The sequence below is a fragment of the Meles meles genome, chromosome 5 (assembly GCF_922984935.1).
Source record: "Meles meles chromosome 5, mMelMel3.1 paternal haplotype, whole genome shotgun sequence".
Lineage (NCBI taxonomy): Eukaryota > Metazoa > Chordata > Mammalia > Carnivora > Mustelidae > Meles > Meles meles.
In genome coordinates, this window is record NC_060070.1 from 113,444,511 (window position 1) to 113,470,828 (window position 26,318).

Sequence of the window (26,318 nt, forward strand, 5' to 3'; positions counted from 1 at the left end):
ACTACATCAAACTGAAAAGCTTTGGCACAGCAAACAAAACCATCAACAAAACAAAAAGGCAATCCACTGAATGGGAGAAGATATTTTAAAATGATGTCCAATAAAGGGTTAATATCAACATGTATAAAGAACTCCTCTAACTCAATTCCAATAAAAAAAAATCTGACTTAAAAATGGACAGGGCACTTGAAACAACATTTTCCCAAAGACATATGGATGTCTAAAAGACATATAAAAGATCTTCAACATCACTAATCATCAGGAAAATGCAAACCAAAGCAACAATGAGATATCACCTCAAGTCTGTCAGACTAGTATCAAAAAGACAAGAAATAATGAGTGTTGGCAAAGATATGGAGAAAAAAGAACTTCTATGCCCTGTTGTTGGGAATATAAATTGGTACAGCCTCCATGGAAAACAGTACAGAGATTCCTCGAAGAGTTCACAGTAGAATATTGTACAAGCCAGCAGTTCTACTTCTGGCTATATATCTAAAGAAAATGAAAGCATTAATTTGTAAAGATAGATGCACCCCTATATTCCTTGAAGAATTATTTACAATAGCCAAGATATGGAAGCAACCTAAATGTTTACTGGTACATGAATGGATAAAGAAGGTGTGAGATAAGATGTGAGAATGGATGAAGAAGATAGAAACATATTATTCAGCCACAAGAAATAATTAAATCTTGCCATTTGTGACAACATGGACGGGTGGTGAAAGAGGATATTATGCTAAGCAAAATAAATCAGGGAGAAAGACAAATACTGTATGATTTCACTTATGTGTGGAATCTAAAAAGGAAAACAAAGAGGACAGAAACAGACTCAAAAACACAGAAAACAACCATGTTCTGGTGGTTGCCAGAAGGAACAGGGAGAAGGGATTAGGCAATGAAGGTACAAAATCAAGAGGTACAAACCTGCAGTTATAAATAAAGTCACCAGAGATAAACCATAGCAGAGGAAATATATTCAATAATACAGAAATAATTTTATATGGTAACAGATGGTAACTATATTTATCATGGTGAGAATTCTGTAATGCATATAAATGTCAAATAACTATGTGGTATACCTGAAACTAACATAATATTGTATATCAACTTTATCTCAATTAAAAAATAAAAGATAAATTTATAGAAAGAAATATATAATAATGTCAGAATTAGTAGAAAATATAAAATATGAATTTGGGAGAAAGGAAGACAGAACAGAAGCTAAGAGGAAGAATCGGGAGTTTTAAGAAAGTCAAAGAGCACATGGCAGGAGCAGCTGGAAGTCATGGTGGGAGAAAATCTGATTGAAAGCCTCATGGGAAAGCAGGACTGTCTATAGCATTGCCTCTGACCTTTATGCCAACTTTGCACAACTCAGAAGAAAAAACACCCTTTCCTGGGTGGAGGCATTACCTACACAGGACACATGGCTTGGAAAGCAAGGCATGAACTAGATTTCAGTCACATAACATCTACTTGACCAATTGTTTTTTTGCAGGAAAGGTCCTGCACAAATGATCTTAAGCAGCCCCGAGAGCTGAGTCCTAGAGGAAGTCCATGACAAGATCCGTTCTTCTCACCCTCCTTGGGCCCTGAGAATGTGTTAACAGCAGCTCTAGCCAGTAAGATCACAGCTCCCTCCTAGAACAAAGTTTAAAAAAAATGGAGGGCGAGGAAAGGCAAAATAACCAGTCTCAAACCCATACATCTTTTAATAGAAGGGGGCAGATACTAAAAGTGAGAATGTTTGAAGGTGAGAAGATAAAGGATCAATAGCAAGAGGAGAACATGGCATAGAAAGGGGAGATTGTGATGAAACTAAGTATAAATATCTGGTGGCAGCTGTTTCCCTGTTTTAATAGAAGCGAAGACGTTTGAGGGTAGGGAGCAGAAGGGGACAGAAACAGAGCGTCAAGGGACACAGAGAGGGCACAAAAGAAGCTTCACAGTTTCGCTTAGAGTCAGCTCTGTTTACCAACAAGTGCATGTGGCCAAGCAAAAGCTGCAACAGACACACTGTTGCCTGCAGGTACACACAAAGACCAGTCCAAACACATTGGACACCTTGCTGCCACATCAGCTTTAGATTTGCTTTAACCTCACCCATCTTATCACGAAAAAGCTTCAGTCCTAAAGGACTCATAGAGCCATCCACTCAGTCAACAAATATTATTGTCTCCTATGTGCCAGGATCTGCTCTGAGAGCTGGGGACACAATGGTGAAAACAAATATGATCCCAGACCTTGTGGAACTTGCAGTCTATAGTACAGACCACTGTTAGCCAGTAATTCCTAAAAAAAAGTGTTCCAAGGAAGAGAAGTGCTAGTACACAGTACCATGAGACGCATAAAGGGAGGATCTGACCTAGTTGCAAACCTCATGAGCATATCCATAAATAATAATAATTGAGCATCAATGTGATGAGGAGGTATTACATGTTACATGGGTGAAAAGCAGTAGATTAGGAGATCAAGCATATGCAAAGTCCTTGTGGTGAAAGGGTAAGACAGAGAATGAAGTTCCAAATAGCCATGTGCTGAAGAACACACAAAAGGTTGAGGCTTACCAATGGCAACACCAAATGGAGCACTGTAGATTATCTTATGGAACTCTTTAGCCAGAGAAAAAAATGAGGAACTTTGAAATATTTTAAACAAGAGAGTGATGCATTCTGATCTGCCTTTTGAAACATTACTCTGGACAAAACTAGAGGTGGGCTTGGTGGGGGTAGTTGAGAAAGACAAATCAGAATGTGGCAAAGTAGGTGGAGGGTGACAGTCATCTGAGATAAGATGGCGGCTCAAAAGAGGAAGAGAAGCAACTGGATTTAAGTGCTAGATGGTAAAGTCAGCAGAACATAGATTGTGTTGAGTAAGTGGAAGGAGGAAAAGAAAGGTATCCAAAATGGCTACTGATGTCCAGATTCTGCAACCAGATAGATGTTAGTGACAATCTCTGAATAGACAATACCTGAAGAAAGTCTTAGGGTGGAGAGAGGAAAGAGGAACATGAATTTAACTGGGGGCTTGTTAAATTTGAGACGGTTTGGGGAAATTCAACAGAAGTTGGGTAAGGAGATGAGCAATCAGTCTACAGCTGAGAGGAAATATGTGCACTGGAGAAGTACACGTGTGGGCAATCTGCCATTAGGTGTCAACTGACCTTACAGAGTAGACGTCACCTCCGAGAGAGTAGAGTCAGGAGATACAACCTAGTAACTGTGATGTTGAACATCATAATAAAGGGGTAGAGGAAAGAGAGCCCTAGTACTGTCAGAGGAAAAATGGCCAAGGAAGGAAGAAGTAGTGGGATCCTGGACAGGGACATCCTATATAGCAATTTTTTTAAATAATCTTTTTTATTGTGTTATGTTAGTCACCAGAAAATACATCATTAGTTTTTGATGTAGTGTTTCATGATTCATTATTTGCATATAACACCCAATGCTCCATGCAATAGATGCCCTCCTTAGTACCAATCACCAGGCTAACCCATCCCCCCAACTCCCCTCCCCTGTAAAACCCCAGTTTGATATCTGGAGTCCATAGTCTCACATGGTTCATCTCTGATTCCCACCCCACCTTCATTTTTCCCATAGAGCAATTTTATTTGAAGAATATTTTTCCATGAAAAAATGGGAGTGCACAGGAGACACAGTAGAACCTACAGGTATGATTATTTTAAAGTTGCTTTTCTCTCATGACTTGTTCTCCAGTGTTTGCCAATGCAAACAGGAATTACTCCATCTCAGAGATCATAAATCTCAACAAGTTAATATGAAGATCAGGAGACTCTCCCTCACCTCCAATGTCCCTGACTCCTATAAAAGACTGAATGAACTGTGCTGAGCCAGAGACAGACCTATCTAAGAACATCTTGTGGTGAGATAAGAAGCAATTATGAAGGTGGGCAGCTAATGGAAAGAAGTGTAAGAATGGAAAAAAAAAATTACATTCAAGTTCAGAGAACAAGGCTGTTTCCAATCAATCCTAAACAAATTATATCTCTGATAAGTAGAATATAAATTCAGGAAAGACAATATGGCAAAGATAGCTGGTTGCCTGCCAGGAAACCATTCTTCTCTTAGCTTAGATTTTTAATCAGTCACAATGTTATCCTGTTAGAGGACCACATTTCCCAGCCTCTCTCGCAGCTGTGCGTGGCCATGGGCTGTGTTGCATTGGACTTCTTAAAAAATCCCTCTAAAAGGGAAGATCGCGCTTCTTACTCCATCTTGTTGGCTGTAATGCCAATGCAAAGGCTGGTACTGACAGCCATCGTGGGTGGTGAAAGCACAAATGGGCAGCAAGAGAGAAGGTAGATGGGTCGCTGCTGACTCTTGACCAAAACTGGAGTCCTGGGCTGCCATGAGACATCCTTTCACTTGTGAGAAATAGGAATGTCTCAACAGGGTAACCATTGTTTTGATGGGTATCTGGTATATGCAACTGGACCTGGTCCTAAACAGCTTTAAGTGATGATCTGAGAAAGGTAAAAATCCATGTGAGACTTTAAGGGTGAGGATAGGTAACAGAAATTAGGAGTTTAAAAGAATAATGTTCTTTCAGAACATTAAATAGATTCAAAGAAAGATTCCATTCTCTATAAAATTAATCAGCTTTGGAGTGTGAAATTTAATATAGGCAGATCAAAGAACTTTTGTGTTATATATCCTTTTTAATTTGATTTCTAGGTTTTGAAATTATTTTCCTGTAATATTTCCTATTTCATAAAGTAGAGTTGAGATCACTTCTAAGATCAGTAAAAAAATCAGAATTTAAATTTCAGAAGAGGCACAAGGAGATGGTGATAGAGCACCCAGCCCTTTGAATGGACATGAGCCTCAGGGAACAGATGAATGGTATGTAGAAATGCTGGAGAATAAGCAGAAGTGAACTCAGAGCCTCGTGGTGTATTCACCGAGGGATAACAAAGCCTGGGAAATGTGCCAGGGGTGAGATGGGCAAACATCCCAGGAATTCCAAAAACTATAGATCAGTGAGCTTAATATCCATCTCAGGCAGAGGTTTAGAATAGATTATTAAATGAATGGCCTATGAGCATTTTAGGAAAAAGGGAGTAGAATTGATGATCCCCAACTACCAGAGTAAAATTTCCTTCTTATTCTCATCCGCCAGTTCTCTTCTTCCTTATGTATTGTTGTTTACCAGGAGACAATCATCAGGTCTGCTGACTCCACATCTGTCTCACTGGGATAACTCATATACATTCACGGCTTTAAGTACCACTATTCAGCGGGAGCCAACCAGACAGTGAAACCCCCAAAGTAGAAGAGATTGTGAAGCATGTTAATACATTTATACAGGAAGCATTACAGTGTGTAAATATCAGGCCAGTGGGGGGAACTGTTTCTAATTTGGACACAGTTAGGGAGTTAATCTGCCCGTGAAACAAAGGAGGGAATGCTTTCTTAATTCTTTACGTAATATTCTCAGCTCCTCTTCTTCCTCCCCTTGGAATGGAATACAGGGTACATGAGGGCAAAATAAAGAAGATAGTCAAGTTGAAGGTGGGGGAAACAGACCAGTCATATGGGGAAAGAAGAAATTCCAGGATTAATAACTGAGAGCACCTATTTAGGATAAAACATGAAATGAGGAAACTCTGAATACCATAGTATTGGTTGTGTTCTAAAAGCAAGATGTGAGCATTACAGATAAATTTATGACCAGCACTTTCTGGTCATCATGGGATATAGAGTTAGACCTTCCAGGAGAACCTGGAAGAAAATAATCTTCACCACTTCTGACTAAATATTTTCACCAGTTTCATGCTATAAAAGGTCCAGACTTGGGTGTGACTGAGTGCCACTACTTGTTGGAGATTTCCCATCATTCAGTTGAACTTAACTGTATTTACTTCTAATTCTTTAGGTAGATTCTCTTATTTTCAACTCATTCTTCTATAATCTTCCTAAAATCCTGAAGAAAGACCTCCTCCCCTCATAGGTGTTGTTATAGCTGAAGACATTTGGTAAGGTAGTCCCCACCTGATAACTGCCATTAAGATTCTGCTGTCAAGAGTGAGCAACCCAGGTAAACAGCACAGAACACTGCCTTTATAAGATTCATTCAGGTCCATGCTGGTAACGATGAAATCCATTGACAGATTATACCTTCCCCATTCCCTACTATGCTTCGGTTTAACAAACTCCCATGGGAACAGGATTGAAGACTTTGTCTTCCCCAGCACTGTCCTCTACCTTAGTCAGGGGTCTTCCCACTGTCATTCATCCCATCTAATCAAGCTACATGCCTCAGAGTCACCAGCATCCCTCTCTGTCCATGTACCCTTCCTCCTTTCCATTAAGTCCTATTGATACCACCTCCAAAATTCTCTTGTATCAGTCAATTCCATTTTCTCCTTCCCCTCTGCTGCTGCCCTAGTTCAATCTCCTATCCATTCCTGTCTGCAGTTATCTTTCTAAAACAAAAATCTAATTATTTCACAGCCATACTTTAGAAAACTTTATATGGTTCCAATCTGTAGACCGGATGAAGGTCAGCTCTCTAATAAAGCTTTCAAAGCCCTTAAGAATTGAGTTCTACTTTTCCAGCTGCCTTATCTCCTACCCCCTCACTTCCTCCTTCTCTTCTTCCTCCCTCTCTTAATGAAGACACACACACACACACACACACACACACACACACACACACACTCCTATACTAGAATCACCAAAGGCTAAGTTTTCTAAATATAAACAACAAACATTTACCTTCTCAGAGCTATATCACAAGGCTTTTCCTCTGGGCCTGTAATTACCATAGCATTGTTTTCATAAACACCATTAACACCAATTATAATGCTACTGATTCTCAAACCCAGCTCAAATACGACCACTCTGATAAGTCTGTCCTGATTCCTGAAGGCCAAATTGGTAGTTGTTTCCTTTGAGTTTCCGTAACAATTTGATTGCAATGCTGGCTTCGTTCGTTTTTGAGTGCCTGCAATGTACCAGGACTGTTCAGAGCCCAGTAGAGTCAAGACTGGAAGAAATAATATAGGTCTGAGGTCAGGTCATGTGGTGAGAGTATTAGCAGTTGGGCTGAACATTCCAGGATTATAACTCAGAAGGTGAGAAGTAGTGTGGGGGCAGGGAGTATGGAAGTATGGAAGCCTAGAGAAAGGGTTTCCATTGGCTTGGTTCTTTGGTCTTTGTTCTTCATATTCAATATTTTATCAGTGGCTTTGATAAGACAGAGAAGGCACATCAAACAACTCAGCAGATGATGCAATATAGGGAAAATGCCCAAGATAGTAAAACACAGAATATGAATAAAATATATAGAAGTAGGTGATTTCCAAGGTAAGCCAATGAAATATAGAGGGATAATCCGAAGGTATGCACTTCAAGTTCAAAACACAGCATAAAAACCAGTGTATTAGGAAGAAAAGGGGCTGATTTAATAGTGATTCATGTAAATTGGGGCTACTTGAAAAAAAATAGTTAATATTTACTGACTATAGATTTTGTTCCAAGTACAGTAATACTTTATTTACAGTGTCCTTTTTTTTATGCTCATAACAATACCCATCCTCATTTCACAGATGAGGAAACTGAGGGATAGTGTTTAGTTTAAGGCATATAGGATATAGGTAGAAATGATGGACCAATATTTGAAACCAAGACATCTGACTCTGAGCCTTCACAGTTAATCACCAGGCAAGGCTGTTTAGCCTGAGCAATGCTATGACAGTTTCAGGATATGACTAATTTAAATGGCAAATGCAATATTGGGTTATATTAACAGGAATATAATGTCCAGATTAAAGGAGGTAATTTTTAGCTGTAGCTTATTGCTCACTAACCAACTCAAGTATGGAATATTGAATTTACCTTTTGAACTACATTTTTAAAAAGATTTTTAATTTTCTTATTTGACAGAGAGAGACAGTGAGAGAGGGAACACAGCAGGCAGAATGGGAGAGGGAGAAGCAAGCTTCCCGCTAAGCAGGGAGCCCGATGTAGGACTTGATCCCAGGACTCTGGGATCATGAACTGAGCTGAAGGTAGATGCTTAATGACTGAGTTGCCCTAGCATCCCAGAACTACATTTTAAAAAGAACATAGACAAACCTGAAAGGACTCAGAGAAAGATAGTTAGGAACCTATATGTCCTGACATTTAGATATTTGACTTAAAGTCTGAAGATAGCCTAGAAAGAAGAAAATTCATAAGACAGATATTAGCTTTCTTCAGCTGTTTAAAAGGAACCAGTCACACAAAAAAGGATTATATTTATTTTGCATTGCCATAATAAGAAAAATTAGGACCATAGAAGAAGCATCTTTTGACTCAATATAATGAAAAACAATAATACTATTTAAAGTTGTGAGCAAATAGCTCTCCTCATGAACAAGTAATCTCCCTATGGTGGAAATACCAAAGCGGAATCTAGTGGCACACGGGCAAAGTAGATTTTCCCTATATTATGTGGGAAGTTAAATCAAATAGCCTCTGAATTCCAATCTACTCTACCTACTCTAAGGTTTGCTTTTCACAAGACTAATCTGAAAATACTAGAGTTAAGTAGAATGATGCATAACAGGTTTTTATATAGAGCTGGAGAAGGCAGATGCTCAACAGTTATGCCTTTATGGTCTAGTTATGGGTATTTATATTCAGAGAATTTCCAAGGTCAATATGATATATTGATATATTTCTGTAAATAATAATGTCATTTTAAAACATAGTCTCAAAATTCTTTGAAATTCCTCTGATTGAGAGGTTGAGTCTATGTCCCTACCCCTGTACTCTGTGAAGACTTGTGCCTGCTTCAACCAATAGTATATACAGTGTGGGTGATACAATGCAACATCTGAGACAGGGCCATAAGAAGTAATGAAGGTTTTGGCCTGTTTGCTAGGATACTTGCACTTAGATCCCTGAGCCATCACATGGCTTGGACCATTCTGAGGCCGCCATGCTGTGAGGAAGCCAAGCCACATAAAGAGGCTACTTTGCCAGCACACTGGTTGCTAGTTTTAGCCTTGGAGGCACCCAGCCTGGACGTATGAATGCAGGAGCCTCCAGATGAGTCATCAGCCAGCCATGGAGTAATCTCCAACCTCGGAGTCCTCCCAGCTGAGGCTCCAGACTTCATGGAGCAGAGAGATGCCATCATTGCTATGCCCTATCCAATTTCCTGACCTGCAGAATCTCTGGCCATAGTTAAAGGATGGTAGTTTCATACGACAGAGTTTTGGTTTCTTTGTTACACAGCAATAATAACCAAGGCAGAGAAACCTTTCACATGCAAATAAAATTTCTAATCTATGTGGGAGAAAAATCCATTGCTATGGTAGAGTATGTGTGAAAGAAAGGTCATAACTACTCGTAGTCAGGAGGTGCTGATGGTGTGGGAACAATGACATTTGCAATGACATTTGGGTTACTACAGACCTTTTCATGCTCAAGAAAATCTACTTTAAGGTAGTCCCCAGTGGCAGGACTGTCCTGGGATACTTAAACTACATTAATCACTCATTCATTTGACATCAATTGACCTTGTGATTTCCCACAAGGCAACTTGGATATTGCAAAGATGTGAATATGAGTGAGTTTGTTGCAGTAAGCCCCTGTCCTATATAAAAACTGCCCAAAGCTATTCCTAAGACTGGGAACAGATGTTAGGTTATTCTTTTATTCTCTCTCACAGAGTTTCAACGAGATAATAACTTTGACTGCTTTTGGAAAATTATACATTATATGCAATTGTTAAAAAGACACATGAATGGTTTGCAATTTCTAATTAGCTTTTACCTTTTTATATTTTTTAAAAGATTTTATTTACTTAGAGAGAGAGTGAGCGAGAGGGAGAGAGAGAGAGAAAGTGCATGAGCTAGGGGAGGGACAGGGAAGCAGACTCCTCACCGATCAGGGAACCCGATGCGGGACTTGATCCCAGGACTCCAGGACCATGACCTGAGCTGAAGGCAGATGCCCAACCACCTGAGCCACCCAGGTGACCTTTATCTTTTTATATTTAGGTGTACTATTTTTATCCTCTTGTTAAATAAATATATAGAGCCACAGTCCAGGACTTGCTTTCTTTACACCACCAAGTAAAAATGTGATTGCAGTGAAACAAAAAGCCAGTCCCCTTGATGTTGCTGGCTCTTGTGGGCCAAGGCATAAGAGATAGTGTAAGCTTTTGAAAAGTTGAAAAGTGCCCTCTGGTCTCCCCTCCTGTGAAGACAAACAAGTTACCATCAATCACCATCTATGCGTACCCAGTGGTAGAGGGTAGGAACTGATAGCGTACCAAAAACAAGTGTCTACTGAACACCTACTGTGTGCTATTATGTGGGAGGTACTATGGCAGTTATGAAAGTCTAGCACTTAGGATCTTTCAGAGAGATGGGTTGGGCACATAACACAATTAGAGATTCCTTACAGACTCATTTTTTTCCATTCTTATGAAGCACACTCTAAGTTCCGAGACCCAGGGATAAAAAGAATAAGACAAAGCCCCTGCCCAAGAGAGGCCTGAATTATACTTTAAGAGAAAGATGTATAGTCATATAAAGCATCACATTTTAATGAGGCAAGTACTCCAGGAGAGAAAGGAAACGCCGTGGGACAGGGAGGACAGAGGAGGACAATTTTGCTGGGAGACTGAAAAAAACACCTACAGAGAAATCTTGAAGAATAAGTTTTTCAGGCAGACTAGATAGAAGGGCAAAGACACAAACATAGAAGCCAGGGGCCTGTTGGTTTCTGGTTACGGTGGTCTCTGTGTGGGAGAAGTTAGGCTGTTACACCAAGCAAACTCTAGCTGTACTGCAAGAAACAGACCTGAATGAAGAGGCAAAGTTCAGTCCTGCTCTTTTCCTCTAGAGGAGTATAAGAAATGGAGAGGTCAATGCTTTATAAAATAGGTGGAACCTAACCTAAACCTTTTTTTTTTTTAACCTAAATCTTTTTAAAGTGAGTAAGCTTAATGGGTTCATTTAAAAAAAAAAAAAAAAAAAAAAGGAGACAGTCATTCCAGAAAGGAACATGCTATGAACAAAAGCATACAAAAGAAGGAGGCAGCCCATGCTCAGAGGAGTGGGAGTCAGGAGGCTTGTCTGAACTGGAGAAGAAGGCAAGAAATACACAAAATGGGAGCAAAGTGGGCTATTTAGGAAGCTGGTCCCAGAGAGGCAACCTCATTGTCAATTATAAACTTGCAAAATAACCAACATTGATATTTCAAAATATCATTAAGATAATGCTTTACTAGCTTTTCTTCCTTTTGAAAAAAAAAAAAAAGGTGTATTTTTTTTCTCAGTGGAGGAGGAGAAAATACAGATGCCTAAATCTACCAATCATTATGCTAAGACATATTAGAATTAAATGATTCCATTTAATTCTCAAAATAGTCCAACAATGTTGTTGTTAGAATCCTCGTATTAACAATATGCAACCTAAGGAAACTCAGGAGTTAACCAATCAGTCACAAACTCAAGGTTGTAACCCAGATCTGTCCAGTTTCAAAACATACCTTCTCAGGAAGAGGGTGAGATGAAGGCTGAGAAGAACAGAGGGAACACCAGAACCTAGCCTCTACAATTTCGTCAAGTCTTAGGCCAATGTGCCTTAGATTATTACTATTTTATTTTTATGTTAAGATTTTATTTATTTATCTGACACAGAAAGAGAGAGAGAGAGCATGAGCAAAGGTGAAAGGGAGATGAGGGGCTCAATCCCAGGTCCCTGGAATTATGACCTGAGCCAAAGGCAGACACTTAACTGCCTGAGCCACCCAGGTGCCCCATAGATCACTACTACTTTAAACACAGAAATGAAACAAACCATGCACAAACATTTTATCTTCTTCCATCTCCTGATGCTGTCATTAAGATGAGGTGCACTGTTCAGCCATATGGTGAGGGAAGAGAGGAAAGGACAAGCCCAAGATGAGTAAGGGCTCATCTGACTTCAACTCTGAGCTCAATAAGCTTCCTGGCTTGCGACACTCGGTGTCATTTCGTGTAGGCACTGTGTCAAGCGGGTTTGCCTTAGGGTGAGGATATCTAAAAATATCAAATCTGAGAGAGCTGAGGCAAAAAATCTAAACCAGAACAAAACAGAGCATTTGAATAGGAGACCAGATGGCTGAATGGAGTCCTTCTCAAGGGCGACAGGCTTATTCAGCGCTGTTATTATACAAGTTCATAAATAACTCACACATTCCTCCTTTAACCCCTCTACAGGGTGTGCACCATATTTACTTAGGTCCCCAAGAGTTTAACCTTCCTTTCAGAAACTTTCAGTAACCAAAAGCCAGATCCACTTGCTGTAAATAAAAACCCGAATTGATTTCATTTGAACCATCTCCTTTTTGTCCAAATTTAGGAAACCATCATAAAATCTGTCTATCCCCTAAAACCATCAACTTCCTGGCAACTAAGTTAGTCATCACTTTTCTTTAATAAACGTGTAAGCTGTTTCCATGGGAGTGGGGTACATGGCAGACATCATCATCCAAGGCAGAGATACACTTTCCTCCCAAATAGAATATTTATTCTATTGAGTCTTGCATAAATACTCTGCGTAAGAGATGATACAACACCGTAGCTCCACTTCATTAATATTTGTTTCATTATTTTACTAGAGGATGAAATAGACTTAATAGAAGATAATTATATTATTGGCTTTGGGGCTCCAAAGAGAGAAAGAAAGAACAGTATTACATTTGCTACTTCCTAATCCCCTAACTCTTTTCACAAATTCAAAAGATAATTGCCTGTAATTCAGAAAGTTCATGAGTTAATTTAGTTAAGACCCTAGAAACACACATAAGACCCAAGGAAGACCTAGGGACACCATCTATAATCTTTTCTGTAACAGGATTATTAAAGACAAGATGATTCTGAAGATGCTGGGCTAAAATGATAGGATTTTTTTTTTTTTTTTTTTTTTTTTTTTAGTTTGCGTGTCTGCACAAAGCAGAAATGAAATAATATATTTAATAGCCTTGGTACTAAGAAATATATGTTTTAGCATTTTTTTTATTATGAGAGAAATATATGTTTGTGATTCTTTTTTAAAGACAAAGGGGTTTATGGTAAACAAAATATCCCTCTTTATCCTACCTTCCAGCATAATCTAAACATTTTCTCAAAAAGTAACTGTTATAGGGGCGCCTGGGTGGCTCAGTGGGTTAAGCCTCTGCCTTCGGCTCAGGTCATGATCTCAGGGTCCTGGGATCGAGCCCCGCATCGGGCTCCCTGCATAGCAGGGAGCCTGCATTCTCCTCTCTCTCTGCCTGCCTCTCTGCCTACTTGCGATCTCTCTGTCAAATAAATAAATAAAATCTTTAAAAAAAAAAAAGTAACTGTTATAAAAGCTTATATCCATATATAACATTTATCCATTCGGGTTTTTCTTTATATTATCTTCTTTAAATTTTTTCTATATAACAATATGGCTTGGATATATTTCCTACAAAAATGTATTTATAATGGTTCCCCAGTATTCCATTTTATAGCTATACAATAATTTTATCACTAGTATCGTATTAATGGACATTTAGGTTACCAGGTTTTTGCTCTTATAAGCAACACTGCACTGAGAGTTCTTAACCCTACATGTTTCCATATATCGGAAGCCTAGTCTAAGATTAACTCCTACTAGTGGAACTGCTGGGTCAGGAGGTATATGTATTTTTTTAATTACGCTAAATCGATTATGTGCTTTATATCCACGAGGATAAAAATACCAATTTATAGATGAAATTTATAGCAAAATATGAATTTGATTTTATGTGAAATGAGCCAAAGGCTTATAATTAATGATATGCCTCCAAAATATGAGGGATCTTAAAATGAACTCTTTTCCTTTATAACAAAAGAGGTTTCAATTCCTGGCTTCAACATTCCACAAAAGGACTTCCACACACAATAGGACCTGGAATTTATTTTAAAGAGATACATTTCAAATGGTGTTTCATTTTTAGGTATTTCACACACTCCAAGAAATAAATAAAATTTGTGAACCAGCGTAGAAAAGGAATACTTCATAGGAGTTCATTATTTGCACCATAACAAAAATAAAATCTCGTCCTCAGCGGATGAAAACTCTCCTTGCTAATTCAGACTACTGGTACTGCTTGGCAATGCGAGCACAACATGTAATAAGTATGACAGCATGTAACACAGTGCACAGAAACATGTAGTTCCACCTGTTCAAATATTCAAAAGTCATTTCATGGTTGTTATCTTCTAAGATAAATCTCCTTGGACATGCCTAGTCATGCATGCATTGCACATGCCTCTCAGCCAAAATAAACCCTATTCCATCTGAAGTGGAAAGCCAAAGCCCGCGGTAGGTCCATTTCCAGTCTTGTTCTTTTTCCAATACTCCTTTTTGTCCTTCCTTCTCTAGATTCTCGCTCTCAATTAATACAGGGATTTTTCTAAGGAAAGTTTCTAACTATATTATATATAGTAGTATGATATATATATGTATGTACATATATATGTATGATATATGTATTCATTCTTCAAATGTTAATATGTAATTCCCCAACCCCCCGCCCCCACCCGGGATAGACTTTGGTCTCACTGTTAGAATTGCTAAATAGGAAGGCACAGGCAGCCTGTGATGGCTCCCTTGTCAATCTCAGTGGGCATGAGCAGTCGCTGGAGCTCGCAGTATCAGTTGCTAGGCAACCTGTTCATCCGCTGAACCTGATATTTCAATTCGGCATTGGTAAACGTCTGCATGTTACAGCCTTTCAGAACTACCTTCGTTACATAATATCTACCATTACAATAAAGGGGCTCCAAATGTTGAGGGGTGTGAGGGTAGCAAGGAAAATCAGTGCAGCTGTGGCACTGAGATAATGTCAAACGAGACTTTCTGCATATAAAAAGTATAAAATGATGACATATTTAATTCTCAGTCCTTCCTGGCAAAGCACTGACAAAGCATCATGCTGGGGCTATTTACTTGATGGTATCAAATCAAATCTTGTCACCATTCTAGAGAAGTTGGGAGCCGCCATTATGAAGAAGGTAAAGCAGCAACGACTTAGAGAGAGAAGAATATTAATAAATCAGGCTAGTGTACATAGCAGAGTATTTGTCCAAAAGACGATTCTTGGGAACAGACTTTCATGGAACTTCACTGAAGTCTGAAAAGCAGCAGCTATGTAAATATTTCAGGTTGCCAACTTGCTAAAACATTTTGCTAAATAAATGTCTGAGTTTCTAGTACACTCATTGGAAAGGAAACAAATAATTATTGTAATAAGATGGCACAAGGCACAGGTTTGTTCACTTATCCACTCTGAGTTGAAGTTCTCCCTAATTCTAAAACAGAAGTATACTAATTACAACGTGGGTTTGGTAACCAAAAACCCCAAGCAGTGCTGTCTTAAAGACAGAAATTTCTTCTTCTCTCACATAACAATTTGGTCTAAAAGTCCAAAGCTGATAGCATTCCTTCTGCCCTTGATGTTTCCACGGTCAACCTGGAGTTTGGATCTCACGGGGTGAGACTCATTCTAGCCAATCAAAGGCTAAAAGGAAAATACACATAAACTCCTTCCCTTCAAGAGAACAATCGACAGGGGCGCCTGGGTGGCTCAGTGGTTTAAGCCGCTGCCTTCGGCTCAGGTCATGATCTCGGGGTCCTGGGATCGAGTCCCGCATGGGGCTCTCCGCTTGGTGGGGAGCCTGCTTTCCTCTCACTCTCTCTGCCTGCCTCTCTGCCTATTGTGATCTCTCTGTGTCAAATAAATAAATAAAATCTTTAAAAAAAAAAAAAGAGAACAATCGACAATTAAACCTATTGCCTCTGCTTACATCCCAGGGGACAGAACCTGGTCACACCTAACAGCAAAGGAAACTGGAGAATGTGGTTGTTAATTGAGAAGACCTGTGTCTGTCCAGCTAAAACTCAGTGTAGCTATTAGAAAGGAAAAGCAGAGGTGTGGCTATTGGGGACAGCTTGCTGTCCCTGCCATAAGAAAAAACATGAACAGCCCTCAGCAGTGCTGTCCAGAAGAAGTAATACCACTATCTTAAACTACAAAAAATCATTTTTATAAGTTATAATAATACCCCAGGAATGGAAGGAGACAGAGGGAATAACTACAACAACAACAACAAAAAACAGAGTTCGCTCCTTAACTCACTTCTTTAAGGGCCTGAAGAGAATGGGCTTGGAGATCAAAATGCAATTCCAGGGTGACAAAGAGGTCCATTTTCTTGATTTTAGTGATGGCTTCACGGGTGACCACTGAGGGGATTCAGAATAAGCCTACCTAAAATGTGTCACTTGGGCATGTGGGTTATTTTGAGCTGAAGACAAGTTAAGTCCCAAAACACTCAGGAAGAGCTTTTTACTCCCCCCTGAACTGCCTCAAAGAATTCAGATAGAGGTCCTGGTCCAGGAAAAGAGCTACAGCAGAGAGAACCACAAAAGAGTGTAGGCTAAGTGCAACAAGCTGGGGCAGCTTACAGGGCCTGTTTGTTCAAATTCCCCTCTGTGTCTCACCGTCTCTCCTCGGCACCACAAATATTCCTTTACCAAACATCTGCTCTTCTCATCTTCCTGTGAATTGTTTTCCTTTCTTCAAAGCCCCCACCTCAACTACTTCTCCTTAGCCCAGGAGGGCATGTAGGCCTCAACTGCCTATTTCATGACTTCATTTACATGCAAGGTTAAATCTGATTTTTCCTACTAATCTTATGTCAATTTAATTAATACATCAGCCCAAAACAAAACAAAAAACAAATAAACAAACAAAAAAAAACAGATGAGTAAAGAAAAAAGTTTCCTCTCCTGTAATACATACTTCAAAACTTAACTAATTCTACACTTTAAGTACATGTAGTTTATTGTATGTCAATCTTCCCACAATAAAGTTTTTTTTTTAAAAGAGCATTTAATGTGAATAAAAACACATTTTTAAAAATGCTACACCTTTCCTTAGGAAAACAGTTGTCAAGAGGTTTCAAATTCGAGGAATTCAAGGTGATGTTTTCATCAATAAACTCCCCAGAAGAAGCAGAAAAACCCAAAATGTGACCCTTTGCTAATACAGAGAATATGGAAAAAACAAGAGGATTTTAGCTGGAAATGGAGTACTGAGAACACTTGAGCAAAACTAGATTTGTTCAGAAATTATATATATGTATATGTGTATATATATATATTTTTTTTTATTTTATTTATTTATTTGACAGATAGAGATCACAAGTAGGGAGAGAGGCAGGCGTAGAGAGAGAGAGAGGAGGAGGAAGCAGGCCCCCTGCCAAGCAGAGAGCCCGATGCGGGGCTTGATCCCAGGACCCTGGGATCATGACCTGAGCAAAAGGCAGAGGCTTTAGCCCACTGAGCCACCCAGGCGCCCCTATATATATATATATATATTTTTTTTTTTTCATGGTATCTCCTGGGTCATCAGCATGAGAAACTTCTAGGTTCAGGTTACGGTCAAGATAATTGTGATGAAGTAAAGGAAGAACAGTCTTTCTGGGGGAAGAATAAGTAAATAAATAAAAATTAAAAAACAGGAGAATATGCTTTTTTTTGGAACAGGAATCTGGACCTCCAAGCAGCAGGTAATGGGGAAAAAAATAAAAGTGAAGCAAATGTGCTTTATTTTTCTGTAAATATAAATAGTAGATGGAGGAAGGGCAAGGGGGACTAACCCCTTCCTGTTTATAGCATCTCACATTGAGAAGGCACATGTGTAAAGAGCCACAAACTTACCAATCTCTCTGCCTGGTCATCGACACTTGTCCTAGTCTCAGTCATTCTTATTCTCATCTTTACATACTTCATTCTTTCATTCAAAAATTTGAGTACTGACTTTATAGGTTCTAAACACTTTGCTAAGTGGTGGGGATGGGCGGATGGATAAATTCAACCCTAACAAAGAACTCCAATATGGAAAAGAGGCAGAAAAATAATCTCTCCAGCACAACTTCTCCCTTTATTTCAAAGTTTTGCTATGCCATTGCAAAAATATAAATACTGATTATTTCAAGCAAGCCCAGAAGAAATAAGTGCTAGAAAAGTGGCAGAAGACTGCTTTGCGTCCTAGAACCAGAATTCCTTTCTTCGGTGCATCATCAGGAATTATTTTTTATCTGTATTTCAGAATATCAAACTGGGTGCGCTTGGCCTCTGCATATCCTTGGCATCTTCTCTTTCCATGGTACGATAAAATATAAATAGAAGAAGACAGATTGAAGAGTAGAGAGGCATGCATAAATTTTGCAAGTGAAATAAAAACTAAAACCTTTGTATTAGAGCCAGAAGAACAGTGAGATTTAATGTGAAGGAATGATCTGTAACGAGTGTTTTATTGTATATTTCACATGTTGTTTTACATGTTACTTTAGCTTTCATCGTAGATGGATAAACAGATCTGAAATGTTACTTACTATATTAGATGATTTGTCCATAATAGCTCCACACCTTTAGAAATATAACCCTATCTTTTTTTTTTCTTTTTCTCCCCGGAAGGGCTAAGCAATTTGTCCTCAGAAACAGATGAGCTCAGGGTTGACACTCTCTGCTTCCTAATGGGGTGACACATTTCGGATCCATTATATTTGGATGGAAGATGAACAGGTGGGCTTCTAAAATGTGGTAGGGTCAAGCTCTACCATGAGGGGAGTACAAGGAGAATGTCTAAATGGTACTGGTGACAATGATCTAGGTGGGAACAGTCTTACGTCATTACAGCCAATCTATAACAAGCCCAAGTTTTCATAATGTTAATTAAATTAATTTATGTAGAAAGGGTGATTCATAATTTTAATTTTGTATATCTCCTTACCCACGGTACATTTTCCACGTCATCAAAAATTTTTCTAAACTCTTTCTAAACCATGATCTACTTAGTGCTTTCAACATCTTTGTAACCTGTTGGTTGAATATTTCGTTTTCATTTTAATACTTTCATTGAATCAACAGAACATATGCAGAACAGTTGGGCTTTGCAGAGCATTCACCATAAGCTGGAGGAGATTTTTAAACCTTAATGGCATTTTCCTGATTAAATAAGGCAACTGAATTATAAAGTAGTAACTGTGCTTCTGTAAGCAGACAGGAAAATCTGATGTTCAGACGGGCTATACATTCTGTCCTTCATAGCCAAAAAAGTAACTGGAGTGCTCCCAGCCTTTTCCAAATTACCAACGCTGCCGTGAAAAATTTGAGTGCTCGAGGAGTAAACACATTTTTCAAAGGCAAAACAAGTCTTCATCCCATCTATCAAAGTCTCATCTTCACTACTGATACCAAGTTTTCAAAGAAGTTAAATATAACGAAAAACTCATAACACAAAACTCCAAAGCAGTACTGATACCCTTCGCTTATAAGTTTTCTAAAAACTGATGATGATTATCTTAATTTGAAATAAGAGGTAAATATTTTCCTTCCCATTTTTTTTTTTTAAGATTTTATTTATTTAACAGACAGAGATCACAAGGAGGCAGAGAGGCAGGACGAAGCAGGCTCCCGGCTGAGCAGAGAGCCAGATGTGGGGCTAGATCCCAGGGATCAGGGCCCGAGCCAAAGGCAGAGGCTTTAACCTACTGAGCCACCCAGGTGCCCCTTTTCCCTCCTCTTGATCTATGGTTGTTATCGCCCAATTAACAGCTGTGGATTCACAAAAGAAAAAAATCATGCTTAGGTTTGCTATTTTGCAAATTCTATACTCTTGAATATATTACATATTGGTTACTGTGGAGTCTTTTTCCACAAAGCTGTGGGTTAAGTGTTGCGAAACCTATGTGCATTACCGTGGACCCTTGAGTGGCACACTGGAGAAAAACACTGGGGGGACACCTTGACCCTCTAGCTCAGATTCTATCCTTTGGGAGCTAATCTCAGTCTTGGAGATTATTAACAGTCAAGAGTTTATTTGCATTTTAATAGGGGACTCTTGAAGGAAGTCTTTCAAGTCAATAGAAGTAAACTCAAATGATAGATTAGGGTTTATGTTTTAGGAATGTTTGTTAGACATACCTCAATTAAATCACAGAGATGATTGCTCAATCTCTAACATATAAAAGAAAATATTTTAACTGAAATTACATATGCCTGAAAGAAAAGAGTGTGGCCAGATAATTTCCAAGGGCATAGATCACATTTTGGCAACTTCTGTATTTCAATGTTGCTAACCTCCTGCACATATCAACCCACATACATTAGTAAAATATTTTTATTGCTTTATTCAATTTATAACCTTCATGTCATGAGCTCTTCAAGGTATAGGGACTTCAGTAGAGAGCGAGACTGATATGGTCTTCCAGACCACTCTAGAAATGGTCCAAAGACTAGTGGCAAGGAGCACAGAATTTCAGAGGAAAAGGGCCAAAAAGAGGCCTGAACAAACGAGGCCAGAAGGAACTGTAAGTTAATTCATCAAATGAAACACTGTTGGTAATTACTGAAAAATTACCCCCAGATACCACAAAATTCTCCCTAAATCTCCCCCACCCTGTTTCCAACCCCGATTTTCACATATGTATGAGATTTAAATCGCACAGCAGATGTTTCTTAGAGCACACATAGTGTGTCTTACTCAACAGCAATACTACTGGAGTACAATCAGGTGAAATAATAAGAAATAACAACAACACACCCAAAGCCAAATCTACTACACCAACATTTGTCAAGCACCATGATTACGTTTCACTACCTGGTCTAGTAAAAGTGTCACTTTCATGAAGCATTACATGTTATATCATAAAGATTGGAAATTGAAAAGCCTTTATAAATCATGTTATCTTGCCCCACTCATCAGGGGTGGCAGCCCTAGGAATTTCTCAGTGTGCCAAATTACCAAGCAGGTGTGCAGTAGAAAGTGCTCACACAATTCAATCTCAGCTTATAGGCCCCCAAGAACCAAAAATTCAAACATGTCCTTTTGCCTTATTTTGAGCTGATAAAGACTGGTCATTTTGGAGAGAGAGTACCTCCCCTCTTGTGGAACTGGGGATGAAGTCGCCAAAATATCCAGGGTTCCCTGTTGATGGTTTTGTGTACCTCTACAAACTGGAGAAGTAAAAATTGGAGCCTCCTTTGTATCTCCAGAATCAACTAGCTTTTTCTGAAGCTCAAGTCTTGCTTGTCAGGTGACAAAGGATGGTTGTTTAAAGATTCAGACCACCCCAGCTGAATGGTTGTGATCAGCAGATCAAGCACACAGGAGAAGGCTGGTAAATCAGTCAGGAACAAGAGCTGACTTTATGCTTGTTGTCCTAGCACGATTATTACTAGCACCTTCTTTCGATTTCCAGGGATTCCTACTTTGGAAAACAAATTACACAGTTCCCTTATAAACAAGAAAAAAGGCTGGTGACTTCACCCATTTGACCAGGGCTCAATACATCTGCAAAGCTGGTATTCAGGTACAAGTGCATACCCAAAGGGTCTTGCTTCCATTGTAACATTCGTGATGTGAAGTCTGCTTTTGTACCTCCATTGTGGGCAATACAAATTGCTTGTGCAAGAAAGATACCACAGATACAGTATCTAGAATAGTCCCCTGGTACAGGACAGATGCTCCATAAATACCCTGAATGAATAATTCAAGAAATCAACAGCAGCAGGCACCTGGTTGGCTCAGTGGTTTAAAGCCTCTGCCTTAGGCTCAGGTCATGATCCCAGGGTCCTGGGATCAAGGCCCCCGCATTGGACTCTCTGCTCGGCAGGGAGCCTGCTTCCCCGCCCCCCGCCAACCCCCTTCCTGCCTTTCTGCCTACTTGTGATCTCTGTCTGTCAAATAAATAAATAAGATCTTTAAAAAAAAAAAAGGAATCAACAGCAGCCTTTCAGGACTCCTCGGTAGACCACGTTACATGGGAATATCAAAAGATACTACGTTTCTTTTACATAGTTATTGCTCTGTTGTTCTAACACCCAAATGACCATGTCACCATTTTAACTTCAAGAAATCAAACATCCTTTCTTCTGGTTTTTTTTGGTTTGTTTGTTTTGTTTTTTTTAACCCTGAGTCTGATAGGGCTTTGTCTAGAAACCATGAGTCTTCCAAAGAACTAAATTTACTCCAACAATAACATTATTTTTCATTACAGAGAGAACCTGCCTAGAACTGCATATGAAAACTATAGCTGTCCCTTCCCCTATGTTTAGTCACTTGTGAGAACTAACACGGATCTTTTTCCAGATGGGGGAGAAATATGGAAACAAAATAAAACATGTTAGTGATGCTCATTTATTTTTACTTACTAAGATTCAGGCTTATTATCTCTGAAAACAGCAGAGCTGACACCTTCAATATCAAACGTATTTTTTTTAGAAAAAATGAAAATTCAAATCAGAACATTATTTAACTAGATGTTGGTGTTCTCTTTTCCTTCCCAAAGTTTATATACCATTCACTTTCCCACTGTGTTCATCCCATAAAATCCCTCTAAGGATGGTGCTTCTCAACAAAAGGCATTTTTCACTTAGAATGTTTTTTTCAGAATTTAAAAAAAAAATGTCTGGAGGACCATAAAAAGATCTAGCATAGGTCTTAACTACATATAACAATGGATATTCGCCAAAACTATGGATCATGGTCAAGGTCAGCAGGGTCTGTCTTTTAAATATACCCCTCCTCCGAACCATAAGAGACTATGGACTCTGAAAAACAACCTGAGGGTTTTGAAGGGGCGGGGGTGGGAGGTTGGGGGAACCAGGTGGTGGGTAATAGGGAGGGCACGTATTGCATGGAGCACTGGGTGTGGTGCAAAAACAATGAATACTGTTACGCTGAAAAAATAAATAAATAAATTTAAATATACCCCTCTTCTATAACTCTCCTGCCAGAAACATGATTTATTTTCTTTTTATCATTTTGTCCCCAAAAGACTGGGATGGTTACCCGCAGAGGAAAGTGAATGTGTCTCTCAGTTTAGAATATTTAGTTTCTCTGTGACAAAAACCTAGCTGGAACTAAGAAACTAAGATAAACTAATGAATTCTCAGAATCTAAGGAACAGCTGAAGGTCCAAACTCTGGCAAAGGCAGAGATAAATGAGGCCTCAGGAACGCTGAGATGAGAATCTTAATGGAGACCTCATGACACAGATTCCATTTCTAACCCTCTTTTATAAAACTTGTTGGCTTAATTCTCCTTTCCGGTTACCAAGGGATTTCTCCATATGGAACGGAAACAGAACATTGTTGTAAGGGACATGGAGTACTCTGACTGGATCCAGGTCATTCATATACACACATAGCCAGCCCTATGATTAGGTATTTCAACAAATCTTATCTCTAAGGATGGCAGACTGGAGTGGGAATACAGCTATTGTCGGTAAAGAAGTAACAGTCACTCATACAAGAGAGGGTGGGACGTTTGGTATTTTGTAGCCTTGCACAGTGACCTTTTGTTCCCCTTATTCTGGTCTTAGAGTAACTTTGTCTGATGTTGATGTTCTTTGAGATGGTTTATGCCCATAAAAGAACACCATGGTCTAATTGTAAGAGTTAGACCAGTGTGCAGTAAGCAAGACCTAGCTGTGATTGCTTTTGGATACCAGAAACTACTTTTTTTTTTCCTTTCTTTCTCAAGGTTTTGATAACAAGGAAATTAGTAGAGATGTTGTGAGTCGCTAATGGTTGGGAAATAGCCAGACCTCAAAGGACAGAGTTTGGCATAATTAGTGAGTAAATGGGTATATATAAACTTAAGAAAAATTGGCCTTGAAGGGAAAGAGTGGCCTTGAAGGAAAAAGAGAAAACTAATGGCATGAAAACACCCAGAGGCAGGTGGATAGGAGTCAGTGGAGTAGGATTTAATAAACACACAAAGTGCCCGAGGGAGTGAGAGGGAATGAAATAAAGAAATAAGCCCTTATCTGCATCAGAAGTAAAGAATATGATGAATAAACGCAGAAATTTTGAAATGAAAAAGAGAAAATTTTAAAATAATTTATTTGGTGGATCTCACCATCATAAGATACTCTGCCTGGTAATGGTTATTTATCCATAGGTTTAAGATTAAAACATAATACTGACATTATAATAATTTAATTTTTAGACAAGGTTGACTCCTTTTACTGTTTCTTCTAAAACTAGACCTGAAGTATTACATTTTGGGGAAAAAATTCTATTTCTTTTTTGTCCCAGGGTGCCAAAAATCCTACTATGCTACTATTTCTATATTTTAATCTATAAATTTTTATCTGATTTGGTAGATTTAAGGAGTTTCAGAGAATTGTAGGAATATACCCAAATTCCAAATAATTTTGTATTACTCCTCTGGATCAGCTTATAAATAAGTGTTGTTCAGTTTCCTCAAATATGAGTTATGAGCTAGAAAAGAAACAGATGAAGATTATAATAACATGACTTGACATGAATCCACTTAATTGCCAATAAGTCAGATTTCCTATATTCTTTATCAAATTACCACCACAGTTCTGCTCACATGCAATAGGAGACATATTGAATCAGGCAGATTTTCTGCTTTGCTAGTGGCTGCAGATATAGATCAGGTTTTACAGAACAAACACTCGAAGTTAATTTGACCAGATTATGGATGTTGTATAGTAATGGACATTATTTAAATCTAAAAATCTAGTGTTTATTACTGAGAATTCAGCCCAATAGAGATTTTAAAACTTGATTGAATCCAGAACCTAGATGTCCATCAACAGATGAATGGATAAAGAAGATGTGGTATATATACACAATGGAATACTATGCAGCCATCAAAAGAAATGAAATCTTGCCATTTGCGACGACGTGGATGGAACTAGAGCGTATCGTGCTTAGTGAAATAAGTCAATCGGAGAAAGACAACTATCATATGATCTCCCTGATATGAGGACATGGAGAAGCAACATGGGGGGGTAGGGGAATAGGAGAAGAATAAATGAAACAAGATGGGATTGGGAGGGAGACAAACCATAAATGACTCTTAATCTCACAAAACAAACTGGGGGTTGCTGGGGGGAGGTGGGATTGGGAGAGGGGGAGCGGGCTATGGACATTGGGGAGGGGAGGCGAACCATAAGAGACTATGGACTCTGAAAAACAACCTGAGGGTTTTGAAGGGTCAGGGGTGGGAGATTGGGACAACCTGAAGGTTTTGAAGGGTCAAGGGTGGGAGGTTGGGGGAACAGGTGGTGGGTAATGGGGAGGGCACGTTTTGCATGGAGCACTGGGTGTTGTGCAAAAAGAATGAATACTGTTACGCTGAAAAAATAAATAAAATGGAGATCAAAAAAAAAATTAAAAAAAAAATAAAATGGAAAAAACAAAACAAAACAAAACAAAACAAAAACTTGATTGAATCCATTAATTCTAAGCTCTGAGTCCTGTCTTGCTTTTGAAATCTCTAAACCTGGTAAGTGAACTCTCCTGGGTAGAGATAGAGCTTTTACAATTTGCACAGAATGTTGAGACTTTGAAAGGCAAGGCCTAAATTCCCTCAGTCCAAAGAGTTTTATTAATTCAAGTTTTGAAAACCTTGAACCTACCTAATACCAAAGAACAAATTAGTCCTCTTATGATTTTAACCATGGCATCTTTTGTGTCTGATAATAGAGCTGATCATTAAATAAAGTAATAACAGCCAATTACCATGAGGAAAAGAAAAAAATTTTTGATTCCTGAAAATGAATTAAAAATCAGTTATAATTTCATACTGTTCTCATCAGAAACCTAAAAAATCCCAAATGAAAATGTAATATGACTAATATTTCCTAGAGTAGATTATAAGATCTCATTTGAAGACCATGGATTTGATAAGCTTTGATTTATTTCATATAGGTCCAGGGCATGACCAAATCAAAGGATCAGGACATCTCTTATTCTGACTTAGCCTCTACATAAAACTAGTTTTACCACACTGCCAACATCTAAGGCAAGCTCATAAATTTAAAACTGTTGTGACTTTTCCTTACAGTTTTCTTCCTTAAAATTCTTACTTTAATTTTAGTTCAATGTTAATTTAAGCTAACCAGATTAAATTCACTGGAGTCTGAGAGGGGCAATTTTAATTAACTGTTCCAAGGAAGGGAACTAAAGCTGCATGGCGATTTCTGCATGGCTCACTTGGGTCATTGTCTCAGTGCACAGCAGCTTCAGATGTAGGAATAATTGTCCTGCTTTTGGAGCAATGGTTTAAAAAATCATTCACATTAGTTGAACAGAATATTGCCTTAAAGGGCACCGATGTATCAGAAAATAGAAGAAAAAACCCAGAAACAAAAAACAAAGATGAAAGTCAGAACAAAAACAAACCCACAAACTGAGATTTAAGGAAAGACTTCTATTCAAAAGGATTATTTCAAGAGGGGAAAAGAGACTGTTGCAATA